Genomic DNA, 16,259 nt, shown 5'->3' on the forward strand with positions numbered 1-16,259 from the left:
TGTAAGTGGGCTCCCTTTGGGGTCTTTTCACGCTTTCGTGCTCTCTCAAGGGTCTTTTCTCATAGACAATCTTCCTCTAGGGTCTTTTATCTCATAGGATTTCCTGATGCGTTATCATTCGTAACAAACAGACTTATCCCATTGGAACAAAACAAGTGGATCAAACAAATCGAATTGTAATGAAACGGATGGAACAAATAGGAACTTAGCAAAGATGCATAACAAAGCGTATAACAATACACATGGAAGAAAAAATACAGTAATCAGTCAAATTTTAAAACATACATAAATATTTAAAACATATATAATCCCACTTACAATAATTCAAATATTCCGATTGAACTTGATTGAAATTTGGACGAGTGCCTGGAAAAACTTGGGCAGGGCTTGGGCACGATTTGGACAACAACTTGATAAGGTTTTGGATGCAATCTTTGGGCAAAATAACACTTTGAAATATATTTTCTGTTGCATCAAACTCGCTTTGAAGGTCACCAACTTGGCAGCTTAAGTGATCTTAACAACTTACTGACTAATTTTCCATTAGAAATCTGATCACCAAGACCGGATACTTCATTTTCAATATCACGCAGTCGAAGATCATTAGCAGTAATAGATACTGTTTCTTTCATTCTCAAATCTTCAAACTTGATGGTTAGCATTTTTAGTTTGGTTCTTTGCACACATTCAGAATCTTCATAGTGTTTTGAAAGATTTTTCATGCATCATTGGCAGAGAAACAATTATTGATTAGACTGAACAAATTTATGTCAACTGACGTGAAAATGACATTGTGTTGAAGTTCGAAATCTGGAATTCATCTGTCGTCCATGCACTTTATGGTTTAATAAAACTGTCATCATCTTCATTAACAGTCTTTGGTGGATTCCAACCATCTATAATACATTGTCATGTTCTTTCTTCAATAGATTTTATGTAGGACCTCATGTTGACTTTCGAAAGAGCATTATTGGATTCATCCAAAATCGATGGTCAAAATACAATGTTGACAGTTGACACGTCGATAATACTTTTTCCCGTTCAAACACAAATATCCAAAATCTCACTTAGTAAACATCAAGTGTCGCTCTTGATACCAATTGAAAGAGTTGTTTGACATAAAAATACTGAATAAATGAAGATTGTATGAATCAGATATATGTGTTATATGTAGTGGTGAAACACCTTAACACAACATGCAAAAAAAATTATATAATGTCACATAATTAATCTTTGATGGATAAAATTAGACAAAATTAAAAATGCATAAGTGTATACTTTTGCGTTGCTTCATGGCAAAAGATTCACTAGAAAAACTTGTCAATTTACAAAACTAGTACTAGTGAATAAAGAAAAACTAACTCTCTTAACAAAATGAGGGGCAAAGTGCATCCAAAACAATTATCAATCAAATAACCAAAACTATAGATGCAACTTTTGTGAAACCAAAATCTTCTTTGATAAACATAACGAATCATTAAAGTGGTTAGATATTGTGCATGAATATCTTCGACACTCCACGTCAATACTTCAATATGTCTTGGCTCTGAGCTCTTTATTAAATTACCAATGTACGTGCTTGATCTCTCGCAACGTCTTAATCTCTGCTTCATCAATCGATCCTATCATCTATTGAAACGTCTCGCTCATTTTTAAAATTCTACTGGACATTTTTTTTTTAAATAAAAGCTCGCATTTTTGAAATAACATTTAAAATAATTGTCTTTATTTTACAATAAAAAAATCACAGTTTAAAATGACCAACATCAAACGTAAACGTAAAGGAGTAAAAATCGTAATAGAAAAATATAACATGTACAAAAATGATCTTAAATATTTGTCAGTAAAAATAGCGCAGTTTAAAATAACCCAACTCGTCTAAAATTATACGTAAACATAAACGTGTAAAATTCTTAAAATCATCAACGTATGAAAATATTCATCTCCCGTAATGCGAAAAACATGTGGTCCACAGGTCGTGTCACTTTACCAGGTCTGCCTACTCAGAGTTCGGCACCTCCAGTCTCCTCATCATTAAGCTCACCTGCATCACACACGCCTAGTGAGTCTAAATACTCAACACACCTGCACCGTTAATAACAAGTACATATACCTAGCACACAGCAGTGAAAAATATCATACTCAACATATCTTTCATAAACTTAAAAGCATAATGTAAAAGTGTTGTGTAAAATCATGTCATGTCAAAGCATGTCATCTCATATCATCATATACATAAACATATCTTTCATGAACTTTAAAAGCATGAACATCAACGTCTCGTGTAAAATCATGTCGTGTCAAAGCATGTCATCTCATATCATCATATACGTAAACATATATTTCATGAACTTTAAAAGCATGAACATCAACGTCTCGTGTAAAATCATGTCGTATGCGTAACTGTGACCTGTCAAAACATGGTAATAGCATGTATCATCGTATCAGCATATACGTGTTAAAATCTTAATTTGAATTCCGTTCATTAGCTGTGACTTTCGTATCATCATATCATCATGTCAGTCGATGGATCCATCTACGTGTAACCGCGGTACCCGGCGGGGGACATCAGCGACACTCTCACCCGTCAACTGAGCCCGAGCCTATCATATCATCATATCATGTCAATGGAAATACGATCGTCGGGCTCCCTCTGGGGCCTTCTCCCGTAAACGGGCTCCCTCTAGGGTCTTTTCCCTCACGATATCTCCAATCATATCATCATGTCATCGTGTTAGTCACAACTAAATCACTTACTTCAAAAAGTGTCATCATATTCATCACTTAATAAAATCATGCATATACGTAATTTTTCCTTTAAACCAAGCATGCACCGTATTTATTATAATTTCATAAAAATTCATAAACATGATGCATAACCATTTAAAACGTGATAAAATGTGCTCAGGGCGCTGCCATGACCAAAATCTCACCCTGGGTGCAAAATGTCCATTTTGCCCTTGGAAACCCAAAAATTACCATTTTGCCGCTAGACGTAAAATTTCACTTCTTTGACATTTTCTTAATTCCATTATCTCTAACACGTCCCAAATAATTATTTAAGCTTACAAGAACTTTCCCATATTTTTATTTGGCTTAAATCTATGACTTTTAAATTAATCTTTAAATATAACTTATTAATGCGTTTTAATCCCGAATTAAACCAAACCTTAGCATAAAATTCTCAAATTAAAAACTTAGACTTCTAATAATTATTTGAGCTTAAATATAATTTCTCATAATTTTATTAAGCTTAAATCTAGACGTTTTCATTAATCTTTTAATTAACGTTTCGTGCGACGATTAAATCTCGGATAAATCCAAAACTCATTATTTTGATCCGAACCTTACCAAACACCTAAAAATATCTCAAAACATATTTATAAGCATTCCTAGACGTAAAATTGAGCTCATTTCATAACTTAACCGAATTGTTTTAAAACTTGGACCGGGGTCCCGGTTTTAACTCGAATCGACCCGAAACTTAACCAAATTTTTCCCAAATTTAAACCATGCCTAAAATAAAATTTACCAGCCCCTAAACCACATTTTCCAGCCCCCTTAAACACACGAAAAGGATGCCACAAGCCGCTGGAATTTCCAGCATACTATAACTTCAAACCTCAATGGACCAAACTTGCAAATTATCGATCCTAGCTCAAGATCACGCGGACCAGCACCTAACCAACCTCTCCTAGACCACCCTAGGACCCTTATGGACCGAACCATCCCAAGAAATCAGCCCATGCACACTGCAACACACGCACACCCGAAGCTCACCCGAAACTAGCTCAAAATCCTTCCCTCTTGCTCGATCGGTTTCATGGTCATGTCCAGCTGTGTCCGAGCCATCCTAGACCCTGACTTAGCTCCACCAGGGTCTGGTCCAAGGCTATAAGTGGCTCTCGCACCGCCGGCTCGCTCAAATCCTCCAATGTAGCCACAATCAACCTGTGTGACCAAATGAAACCCATCGGTTCTCCTACCTTCTCCCCTAAACCACCCAAGATTCGACTCCAGTACCTAGCTCCCTTAATCATAGACGTCTTCAGCCCCTAAGAAACATAAAATCGGCAGCCCCTTTGCAACAAATCATGAAAAACGTGAGAGACGCAAATATTTGCTCAAAAACCATACTAACCAAACCATGATCTGAAAAATATTACATGGACCGAATTTTAAACACATGAATCACACAAAACAGCATGTATATGACGTATGTGATGCAAAAACGAAAGTACAATGCGTGCCTTGGTGATTAATCTTGACCAAACGATCGAAGAATACACGGCCGAAGGGAAAAGCTTTTGCTTGATCAAGAGAAATGAAGACACTGAATTCTTAGCAGCAGCAATTACACGAGGAGCTTTGTGAGTGGAGGGAGAAAAAGCTTCGGTCTTCACGTGGAGGGGCTGCTCCAATAAATGGGTGGTTGGCCATTATGTATTTATTAGGTTTAGGTTTATGTTTAGTTTAAGTATAATTTAGGTTAATTAAAATATGTACTAATGATCCTCAATTAAAATAAAAAAGATTTTAAATCCAATAAGCTTAAAAGTAGGCCCATTAAAATCAAACAAACTCTCGAAAAATATATCGTGTTGGAAAGTTTTTGAAAATATTAGCCGAACCCTCATAAAGTCCCCCGATTCGATAAATTTTACGTACCTTAAGAAATTAAAATCTTGCTTGTAAAAATATCAAATAAATCTTAATTCTTGAAAAATACTTTTAAAACATCTTATAATAATTAATAAAAATTAATCGTGTAATTAAAATAATTTTCTTGAAAATTTCTCGGTTTCCGCTCCTCGTTCGTGCACGAAATGAAACTTAAAAATCATAGTGCATGAGCTTTTAAAATTTCATGAATTAAATCCTATCATGCAATAATAATGCATAAAAATAATAAAAACAATTTAATGAAATAAACATATATTTTATGCTTTAAAAGAATTTAATAAAATACTAAAGAAATTTAATAATTTGCATGCATGTGGTTCACGTGGACTTTTCGATTTTCGGGATGTTACAATCTCCCTCCCTTAAATTGAATTTCGTCCCCGAAATTCGCTTATCCTTGATAATCACAAAGTTTAGACTTAGTTCTAGTATCCCAATGGTCCACGCTTCCGGGACGCTACTCTGATAAAATAATAATTCTTAAGATGTCCTTATGTCTCCTCAATCTTAATAAACTCTACATTCTAAATCATCGTTTGCGAAACTCAACTTATAACGACCCATGTTGACCTAATTTCATTTTTCTATAACCTCGAATTTCAACTTTTCTTAAACTTCCCAATATTAGAAATGACATTCGGAATTTTGTTGCGTCTTACTTTCTTATACTATACTCAGAATGTTCATTGACCTATTTATTATATTAGCATTTATGCAGTTCAACTTGAGAAACTTTAGCACAAAAAATTACTGATCGACTTCTATCATCGATAATACACTTAAAAGTTAAGCCTTATCTCAACCCCATAATAATATTAGCCTAAGATCCTTGAATCGAATCTTTATCTTACGACACCAAATTTAAGTAACTTACTATTTACAAGTACATCCCGGATGTAAAATTGTTGCAAATCTTAAACCTCAAATACGTTAATCCATAAAACCCAATTATACAATAACGATCTTCTACCTAATTAGTAAAACCCTTCTCACATCAATTGCATGCTTAAACTATTTCTTTTCCAATTACAATATAGTGTTGAGGCCTAAGACCCTTGGACTTTCTTCATTGAAGTGAATGTCACGTTCTTACGTATCCTTAATGCTTAATTAATACTAGCGTATAAAACTTAATAAATTATCCCCTGATAATGATGGACTAACTCTAATAAATCAACTTCACTTATAACCCATAAAATTCTAGAATTCTCATATCAAAATTTTAGATTTCTTACTCGATAAAAATCTTAACATTCGTTTACTGGTAACCTATATCGAACACAACTAATTCTCTTTTATTTTATTTCACCCAAAATTTCCGTATGAACGCATATCTCATAAATTTAAAAATTTAAACTTACCCAAATAGTTTTGGATAACATAATTTCAACACACACATTCACGTATTCCCAAGTTTCTTAATTACTTTAAAAAAAATTCTCAAAACAAAGTGTTTATCTCAATTATTATATGCGTCTATCAAGTAACCTAACCATCCATCATACCCAAATTTCTAGAAAAATTTAACCCCAAAAAAGATATAATTTTAACTCTTAAGATCAAGATAAAAACTTATGATACATCAAACTTAATTTCCTAAAATTTTGTTAACTTTATGTTTACTCTTATAACTTAACTAACTGATCATTTTACCTTAAATTGTCGTCACTTTAAATTCTTAATTCGCCACAACATTATTTCACTAACGCTTAAATTTTCATGCCCAAGATTGATCCATCCTACAATATCCTTGATTAACTTTCCTTATAACATTATAACCCAGATATTTCAAGATTCTAATTATCCATTTAAGCTTAAACCATCGAAAATTCTTATCACTTAAATTATTTGATTCCATTTATTGTTAAACTATTTCCCCCAAATTTCTTAAAATTGCAACATTAATTCTATATTTTCTCAAAAATTATCTAATTTGTCCTTAATTTTGAAAATCCAACAATTACCCATAAGTTCTTGGTGTTCTTAATCCCATTTTATAGGTTTCTCTTAACATAAAGTTCAATAATTTAAGCTTATTAGACCCAAAATCAATTCTCATAACCTCGAAAAATTATTAATTTAACCCCATTCTTCCTCAAAGTTCGAATTTAACCCTAAAAATTTTCTGAATTTGCGATTTGGCCCTTAAAGTTCTCGAAAATTACAATTTTTGACCCTACAACTCTTTGAAATTTGCATTTTTTTTCCATATAAAATTTTCGATTTAGCCTCCTTAAACCTTAAAATTCTCGAAACTCAATTTAATCCCAAAATTCAGTAATTTCGAAAATAGTCCCTTAGAATTTTATTGTTGCACTTAGGTCATCAAATTATTGGTTAATACAATTAGATCCTTAAAATTCCCAATCCACGCAATTCAATCCTTAGGTCCCACTAGGTAGAGCATGCATCCTAAATAAATTCTACGTTTTTATACTTCCAAAGATCGTCGTAGTCTTCGAATCATTAACCCTTACAAGGAATTCTCAAAAACTAACTCGGCTAGCAACCACGAACCATCAATAATTTCTTATAAATTCTACAAGTCTCAAAAGCATTCAAAATTTTCAAGATTAACCTATGACCCATAAGGAGTACATCAGTACTACTGACCAAAAATTAATATAGTCAAATTATTTTCAACCTTTCCTAAAGCCCAATATTCGAATTCTTAGACATGTCCAATTCCAAACGTAACCAACATGCAATTTAATCTTTTTAAACAATAAATCTTTAAATCATCAAAGCAGTTAAACATATACCGTAGATCGTCATAAAGCGTAAATCATGTTAACATGCAGGTGATAAAAGTAAATCATTTAAAACAATTAAATCATAAAAGCTTACAGACTTGAGGCTTGAAGACTGAGCGATAGAAGCTGGCGGTGACACAACCCTATACAGGAGGACCCTTGCTCTGATACCAACTGAAACGTCTCGCTCATTTTTAAAATTCTACTGGACATTTTTTTTAAATAAAAGCTCGCATTTTTGAAATAACATTTAAAATAATTGTCTTTATTTTACAATAAAAAAATCAGAGTTTAAAATGACCAACATCAAACGTAAACGTAAAGGAGTAAAAATCGTAATAGAAAAATATAACATGTACAAAAATGATCTTAAATATTTGTCAGTAAAAATAGCGCAGTTTAAAATAACCCAACTCGTCTAAAATTATACGTAAACATAAACGTGTAAAATTCTTAAAATCATCAACGTATGAAAATATTCATCTCCCGTAATGCGGAAAACATGTGGTCCACGGGTCGTGTCACTTTACCAGGTCTGCCTACTCAGAGTTCGGCACCTCCAGTCTCCTCATCATTAAGCTCACCTGCATCACACACGCCTAGTGAGTCTAAATACTCAACACACCTGCACCGTTAATAACAAGTACATATACCTAGCACACAGCAGTGAAAAATATCATACTCAACATATCTTTCATAAACTTAAAAGCATAATGTAAAAGTGTTGTGTAAAATCATGTCATGTCAAAGCATGTCATCTCATATCATCATATACATAAACATATCTTTCATGAACTTTAAAAGCATGAACATCAACGTCTCGTGTAAAATCATGTCGTGTCAAAGCATGTCATCTCATATCATCATATACGTAAACATATATTTCATGAACTTTAAAAGCATGAACATCAACGTCTCGTGTAAAATCATGTCGTATGCGTAACTATGACCTGTCAAAACATGGTAATAGCATGTATCATCGTATCAGCATATACGTGTTAAAATCTTAATTTGAATTCCGTTCATTAGCTGTGACTTTCGTATCATCATATCATCATGTCAGTCGATGGATCCATCTACGTGTAACCGCGGTACCCGGCGGCGGGGGACATCAGCGACACTCTCACCCGTCAACTGAGCCCGAGCCTATCATATCATCATATCATGTCAATGGAAATACGATCGTCGGGCTCCCTCTGGGGCCTTCTCCCGTAAACGGGCTCCCTCTAGGGCCTTTTCCCTCACGATATCTCCAATCATATCATCATGTCATCGTGTTAGTCACAACTAAATCACTTCCTTCAAAACGTGTCATCATATTCATCACTTAATAAAATCATGCATATACGTAATTTTTCCTTTAAACCAAGCATGCACCGTATTTATTATAATTTCATAAAAATTCATAAACATGATGCATAACCATTTAAAACGTGATAAAATGTGCTCAGGGCGCTGCCATGACCAAAATCTCACCGTGGGTGCAAAATGTCCATTTTGCCCTTGGAAACCCAAAAATTACCATTTTGCCGCTAGACGTAAAATTTCAATTCTTTGACATTTTCTTAATTCCATTATCTCTAACACGTCCCAAATAATTATTTAAGCTTACAAGAACTTTCCCATATTTTTATTTGGCTTAAATCTATGACTTTTAAATTAATCTTTAAATATAACCTATTAATGCGTTTTAATCCCGAATTAAACCAAACCTTAGCATAAAATTCTCAAATTAAAAACTTAGACTTCTAATAATTATTTGAGCTTAAATATAATTTCTCATAATTTTATTAAGCTTAAATCTAGACGTTTTCATTAATCTTTTAATTAACGTTTCGTGCGACGATTAAATCTCGGATAAATCCAAAACTCATTATTTTGATCCGAACCTTACCAAACACCTAAAAATATCTCAAAACATATTTATAAGCATTTCTAGACGTAAAATTGAGCTCATTTCATAACTTAACCGAATTGTTTTAAAACTTGGACCGGGGTCCCGGTTTTAACTCGAATCGACCCGAAACTTAACCAAATTTTTCCCAAATTTAAACCATGCCTAAAATAAAATTTACCAGCCCCTAAACCACATTTTCCAGCCCCCTTAAACACACGAAAAGGATGCCACAAGCCGCTGGAATTTCCAGCATACTATAACTTCAAACCTCAATGGACCAAACTTGCAAATTATCGATCCTAGCTCAAGACCACGCGGACCAGCACCTAACCAACCTCTCCTAGACCACCCTAGGACCCTTATGGACCGAACCATCCCAAGAAATCAGCCCATGCACACTGCAACACACGCACACCCGAAGCTCACCCGAAACTAGCTCAAAATCCTTCCCTCTTGCTCGATCGGTTTCATGGTCATGTCCAGCTGTGTCCGAGCCATCCTAGACCCTGACTTAGCTCCACCAGGGTCTGGTCCAAGGCTATAAGTGGCTCTCGCACCGCCGGCTCGCTCAAATCCTCCAATGTAGCCACAATCAACCTGTGTGACCAAATGAAACCCATCGGTTCTCCTACCTTCTCCCCTAAACCACCCAAGATTCGACTCCAGTACCTAGCTCCCTTAATCATAGACGTCTTCAGCCCCTAAGAAACATAAAATCGGCAGCCCCTTTGCAACAAATCATGAAAAACGTGAGAGATGCAAATATTTGCTCAAAAACCATACTAACCAAACCCTGCTCTGAAAAATATTACATGGACCGAATTTTAAACACATGAATCACGCAAAACAGCATGTATATGACGTATGTGATGCAAAAACGAAAGTACAATGCGTGCCTTGGTGATTAATCTTGAACAAACGATGGAAGAATACACGGCCGAAGGGAAAAGCTTTTGCTTGATCAAGAGAAATGAAGACACTGAATTCTTAGCAGCAGCAATTACACGAGGAGCTTTGTGAGTGGAGGGAGAAAAAGCTTCGGTCTTTACGTGGAGGGGCTGCTCCAATAAATGGGTGGTTGGCCATTATGTATTTATTAGGTTTAGGTTTATGCTTAGTTTAAGTATAATTTAGGTTAATTAAAATATGTACTAATGATCCTCAATTAAAATAAAAAAGATTTTAAATCCAATAAGCTTAAAAGTAGGTCCATTAAAATCAAACAAACTCTCGAAAAATATATCGTGTTGGAAAGTTTTTGAAAATATTAGCCGAACCCTCGTAAAGTCCCCCGATTCGATAAATTTTACGTACCTTAAGAAATTAAAATCTTGCTTGTAAAAATATCAAATAAATCTTAATTCTTGAAAAATACTTTTAAAACATCTTATAATAATTAATAAAAATTAATCGTGTAATTAAAATAATTTTCTTGAAAATTTCTCGGTCTCCGCTCCTTGTTCGTGCACGAAATGAAACTTAAAAATCATAGTGCATGAGCTTTTAAAATTTCATGAATTAAATCCTATCATACAATAATAATGCATAAAAATAATAAAAACAATTTAATGAAATAAACATATATTTTATGCTTTAAAAGAATTTAATAAAATACCAAAGAAATTTAATAATTTGCATGCATGTGGTTCACGTGGACTTTTCGATTTTCGGGACGTTACATCTATATTTGATTATTTATAAGTTTCTTTAGTCCTAAAGTTTATTCCTTGAATCTAATCTTATAAGATATGAAAAAAAAAGTTTCATTAGGAAATAAGCTATTTTATATAAATTTATCAAATTTAGTGTGAAAACCCAACTAGGCAACTTTAAATTTTATGAGTTAGAATTTTTGGGTGTACATATTTTAGGTGAGATTTTTTTTAAACACTTAGGAAATACAAATCTTTAATATGCAACGGATTATTTTGTGATACTTTGGAAATACAATCTTTAATATTCCTACCCATGAATATGCATATTGTCGAAAATATGCAACGGAATTTACAAGATTTGGAATATCATACAAAGTAGAGGAATTAAGGCTTGATCTTTACAAGGAAATTTCGAAAATATACAAGATATTTTGCCTAAATATGGTGGTCCCTAGATATTTGATATCATGCAAGCTTGAGCCAAAGATTGGAAGCAAATCCTTCTCCCCTTACACCATATTTTCGAACCATCCAAGGAGAGGGAATCAAGGATTAAATCCCACCATTTAGGTAGCTAAATCATAAGCCATGGAAGGAATATTGGGGTCAAATTTATGAGATTTGGCATGATTTTTGGGTATGATTGAGTACCAAATTTAGCTCACTTTCACCTATAAATAAGCCCCACCCATAGCCATTCCCCACACCACAAATTCGAAAATCCTTGCTGCATATTTTCGAGAATTTCAGCAGTATTCCCTAGCCAAAACTCTGCACAAAAATTGTCCAAGAAATCGAGCCGAAGCGCTGTCTGAGCAAGAACGAGAAGCGACCCAATTCCCGAAGCCAAGCACCTACGTTTTTAGTAATTACAAATATTGTAAGTGGTCTGTTTTAAATGTTTAAATTTTCAGATTATGCATGTGTTCGTTTTTTTTCAAAAATTCGGTCGAGCAGCGTTGTTCTGTCTAACGTTTTTTGAAATTGTGGTACATTTACGTGTTGGCACTGTGAGGATTCCCTGAAATGGGTGAAATTCCAACATATGGCCCTTCACGGTGGGATAGAACCGTCTTATGGCCTCGCCCCCTTAGAGGATTAAAACTTAGGGACTGATATCAGTAAACCATAGAAGGTGGAAAAATCGCAGTGCTGTTATGTTATGAATATGGCGGCGTTACGTTACGAAAAGCATGATGTATTTATGTGTTGTTTTCGAAAATGGAGTAAATATTTTTCTGTGTAGTGCTCGATACGCCCCCACTTGCTGAGTATTCCCAAATACTCACCCCCTTTACAAACCTTTCGCAGATAAGCCTGAGGAAGAACTCGAGGAGGAAGAGTCTGATCAATTCTGGGGATGGTGAATGTTCAAGAGTTTAGTTTAAGTTTAAAGTTTAATATTATTATTCAGTTTTACGTTTTCGCATTTAAACTCTGTCGTTTTTGGAATTTCGGTATTGTAAAGACAATGGTTATTTCATTTGAATTATGATACGATGCTGATTGTTTTCGATTGTGTGATTGTTAAACAACGCCGATGTCAACCCTGAGTTTCGGGGCGTGACATTTAGAGTTTATCAAATAACTCGAAAGGCTAAAAAAAACAAAAATCTATAATTTAATATGCACAATATTATTAAAAATTATAATTAATGAATAAATTATATTCTTTTTAAAATTTTTAGTAATCAGGGAGAAATTTCATGCTACTTTAGGAGCTAGCCCAAATTTATTTTTATTTCATTAACGAAAATTATTAAACTTTTATATATTTTGATAGATATCACACGTTTAAGTATCGTAAATGGGTACATGGCATGTTGAAAGGAATATTTTAAACTTTCGGTTTCGAGTATCTAACAAGAGAATAATAAACAACTCGAAAGCTGTAGTTTCAATCAAATTATCCAATACTAAGATTTGAATGCCCAGGTCCTCATCATGATATTATATGAAAATATATATATATATATATATAAATATATTCCGAAAAATTAATTATTTTAAGTGCAGAAGTGTTTTTTTGTCCGCGAATAAAAATTTATAAATGAAAAAATAATACACATACATTGGCTATACCCTAGTGGTTACAAACATATAAACCAAACAAATCGCTAAAAAGCTACAACATAGTATATAATCTCAGGAGTGGGACAACACAACCTTGTAAAATCATGCAACTTTATTCTAAAAACAACCTATACAGAGGAAAAAATTGTCTTTGAATAAGTATTAATCTTTCCAATTAAACCTTCGTTATGACCATAATTACTTTTAGGTTGCGTTTCACTCGATGAATTTTGATTTGTAGGAGGATTTTAAATCAAAGTATTTAAAATTAATGGATTTAAAATAATTATGTTGAAGAATGAATTTGATATTAAAACATAAAAGTGTATGTAGCAAACATAAAAGCCTTCAAATTTTTCATTATAATTTTGAACCAAATGGATACAATAGATTTGAAGTGATGTTACAGGGAATACGTTACTCCTTGAAATCTTTTGGTACAAATACTTCTACTCCTCCAAACGGATCATAGAGAAGTTCTGTGGGTTCACAAGTAACATTTGAAAACTATAAAACTATCTTGTTGGTGCAAAATTATACTTGGGAAAATTACTAAAATCGTCATGTAAATTGTTATGTTTTTTATTTTCATCATCTGACTTGTGTCAAAGTTTCATCTTAGTCCTGTAAATTTTTTTATCTTATTTCGCCGGAGCGATGCTGTGACGACGAGAATACTTACGTGGTATTGGAGAATTCTGACGTGCCTGATCTGCCAGACCCTATGAATTATGACTATAAACTTAGAAAAAGAAGATAAATTACATGATTAAGGCCCAATTTTGACAAGTGAGAGGACGAAAACAGAAAACACCACAACTTCCCAAATTATACGATGCAAGAATTTAATTTGAAAGGCCTTAAACTGGACAACCTCGGAAGATCTAGAATATTACTATTTGTTTTCCATGTCTGAATTAATGGTCACGATTTTAAAAGCATGTGTGTGTGTGTCAAATCATAACTAAATTTTTGAAGTTCGAACACTGCAAAAGAGACAAATATATATCTAATAAACTTTGTTATATTATTTATTTAGATTGCACAAAGCACTGCAACTTTGGTGCAAGCCCGGCAAACCTAGCATACACAATACTACTTTTACCCAACATTTCATACAGATTTTGCACTTGTATACAGCAAATTAATAAGCCGTACGCATTGGGTTCCTCCTTACATTATTATCACCAGCAAACGTGGCTGCATCATGGCCAGTTATGACAGTAGCTTCTGCTGTAGTAGCCGTGGACTCAACAGGCTGATAGACGACGAGAGACTCCTGCGGATTATACACGTAATAGTTGTTTGATTCCGGCCATTTAGCCGGAAAATAATGTCTGCGTGGAGCGTATGCCTGAGGAAGACTAGGTTTCTGCGGAGGAGTCGTTTTCCCAACCCTTTTTACGAAGTGTTTTTCTATTATAAAGAAGCCTTCTCTTGCTATCTTTGCAAGTTCACTCTCGCTGGCCATTTCTGTGTTTATTATATTTGTGATAAGAACTTGTTTTGGTTTATGAAGTTTTGTGGGGATGTATGCTATATATAGAGGAGGAGTTCAACGAGGGAGCGAGGAAAATGCACTGTTGTTTCCTAACTTTGTTGATTCCTTTCAAACGTAGCACAGAAAAAGAAAATTTGATTAGATAGTTCTGCAGCGATTAAAGTTTGGTAAATTATTTAGTCCTAAAAATTACAGTTTTGCGACACGTTTTCCATTTTTGGACATGTCTATCAATTTAAAGTTTTAGTTTACTAATTTGAATTTATCCCCAATTTTAGTCCTTAACATGAGAATGGGAAAATGATGTTGTGAGACCAAAATTGCTGATATGCCGTCGAATATTGTTGACGTGTTTATGTCATTTCAATATTTTAGTTAAATGAATAAAATTGAAGAAAAAATGTAAATTAGTAAGTTAAGACCGTAAATTGACCTAACAAAAAACGGTGTGGACCAATACCGTAATTTTTTTCTAACAAAACTTGTGATGGATGTTCATGGCTCAACAGATACGGCCTCAAGATAGCACAAAGCAGCGGATTCTTGGAAGCAACGAGACCTCTGTAGGTGAGAATCTTGTGAGTGACTCGAATGAGTTATAGTGCACACATCACATATTATGATGTCATGAAGAATAATAATGGTGACCACAGGTGCTTGAAGCTTAGCTTTAAATGAATGATTAATTACAGAATTTATTCTTTAAGCTTGAAAGGTGTAGGGATGCGTTGTCTCGAAAATGTAGCTCAAATATAAGGGGAAAAAAATCATCGTGATTACGAAAATTAATGAAATTGCCTCACTGTCTATAATTTTTTTTTATATACACGAATTTAATTAAATTTTTTGCCGAATATTCCACAAAAATTTATAGACAGTGAGTCCATTTATCGACTCCATTGATGGTAATCAAGTGGCGAGATTGTGTGTAGTTTCGAAATACGTAGGAGAAAATACATTGTAGTCAGGGATTCACCGTTTGCCTACGGGTGAATATATCTTATGTGGTCTGATGAATTAATAGTTAAGGAGTATCTGGCCATAGCAAGAAATACGTTTTAGAGAAATGTGTTTTTCTAATTATACATATCATCTCATTATTAATACTTAAAGATACATCTCATCATTATCGAATTAATATGCAACTCTCGATATAACATGTAGATTCGATCGAGATATATGAGTTGAAGGGACCGTACTGTATGCTAACCATGACTTAAATAGATTCATGCAGAAACTATCAATAATACCTAGGGGATCATAGGGCGATGCTACTAGACGCTCTTACCATGATCTGTTGGATACAATTAGAAATGTGTTTATACATTTTTGATCAAAGAGTTGATGAAAAGAATGAAACTAATTGGGGTAAGCCCGAATAAGAATAAATGTTATTCTGAATCACTTAGAGATGTGAACCCATGATAAACTGTATCACTGAATGTCACATAAGTATCTGATTTTGTGTTCCCATTGAGAAAGTTAAAGTTCAAGGAGTTGAATTTGGTGACTATAATTTAATGGAGATCAAACAGAATTCTTATAAAGGAGCTTATAAGTTGATTCAATAAGATGGAAGAAATAGAAGTTAACTTAATCACTAATTAAGTAATGAGAGTAGATCTTCCTGTTTTGATTAAATAGTTTACTAAACTGGCAGCTGCCAATATGGCGAATGAAAATTTTAATCTTTGAAA

General features: G+C 33.7%; 1 long non-coding RNA gene across 1 annotated transcript; it reads right to left on the reverse strand.

The window, feature by feature from the left end:
- Window positions 1–1,566: 1,566 nt before the first annotated feature.
- LOC142543325 (uncharacterized) lies at window positions 1,567–10,399 on the reverse strand. The gene is made up of 3 exons (XR_012819721.1): window positions 10,230–10,399; window positions 4,251–8,020; window positions 1,567–2,044 (listed from the first exon to the last, which is right to left on the reverse strand). It is a non-coding gene; the product is annotated as an uncharacterized LOC142543325 (long non-coding RNA).
- Window positions 10,400–16,259: the final 5,860 nt, after the last annotated feature.

Source organism: Primulina tabacum, chromosome 4 (genome assembly GCF_025594145.1).
Source record: "Primulina tabacum isolate GXHZ01 chromosome 4, ASM2559414v2, whole genome shotgun sequence".
In the NCBI taxonomy this organism is placed as follows: Eukaryota; Viridiplantae; Streptophyta; class Magnoliopsida; order Lamiales; family Gesneriaceae; genus Primulina; species Primulina tabacum.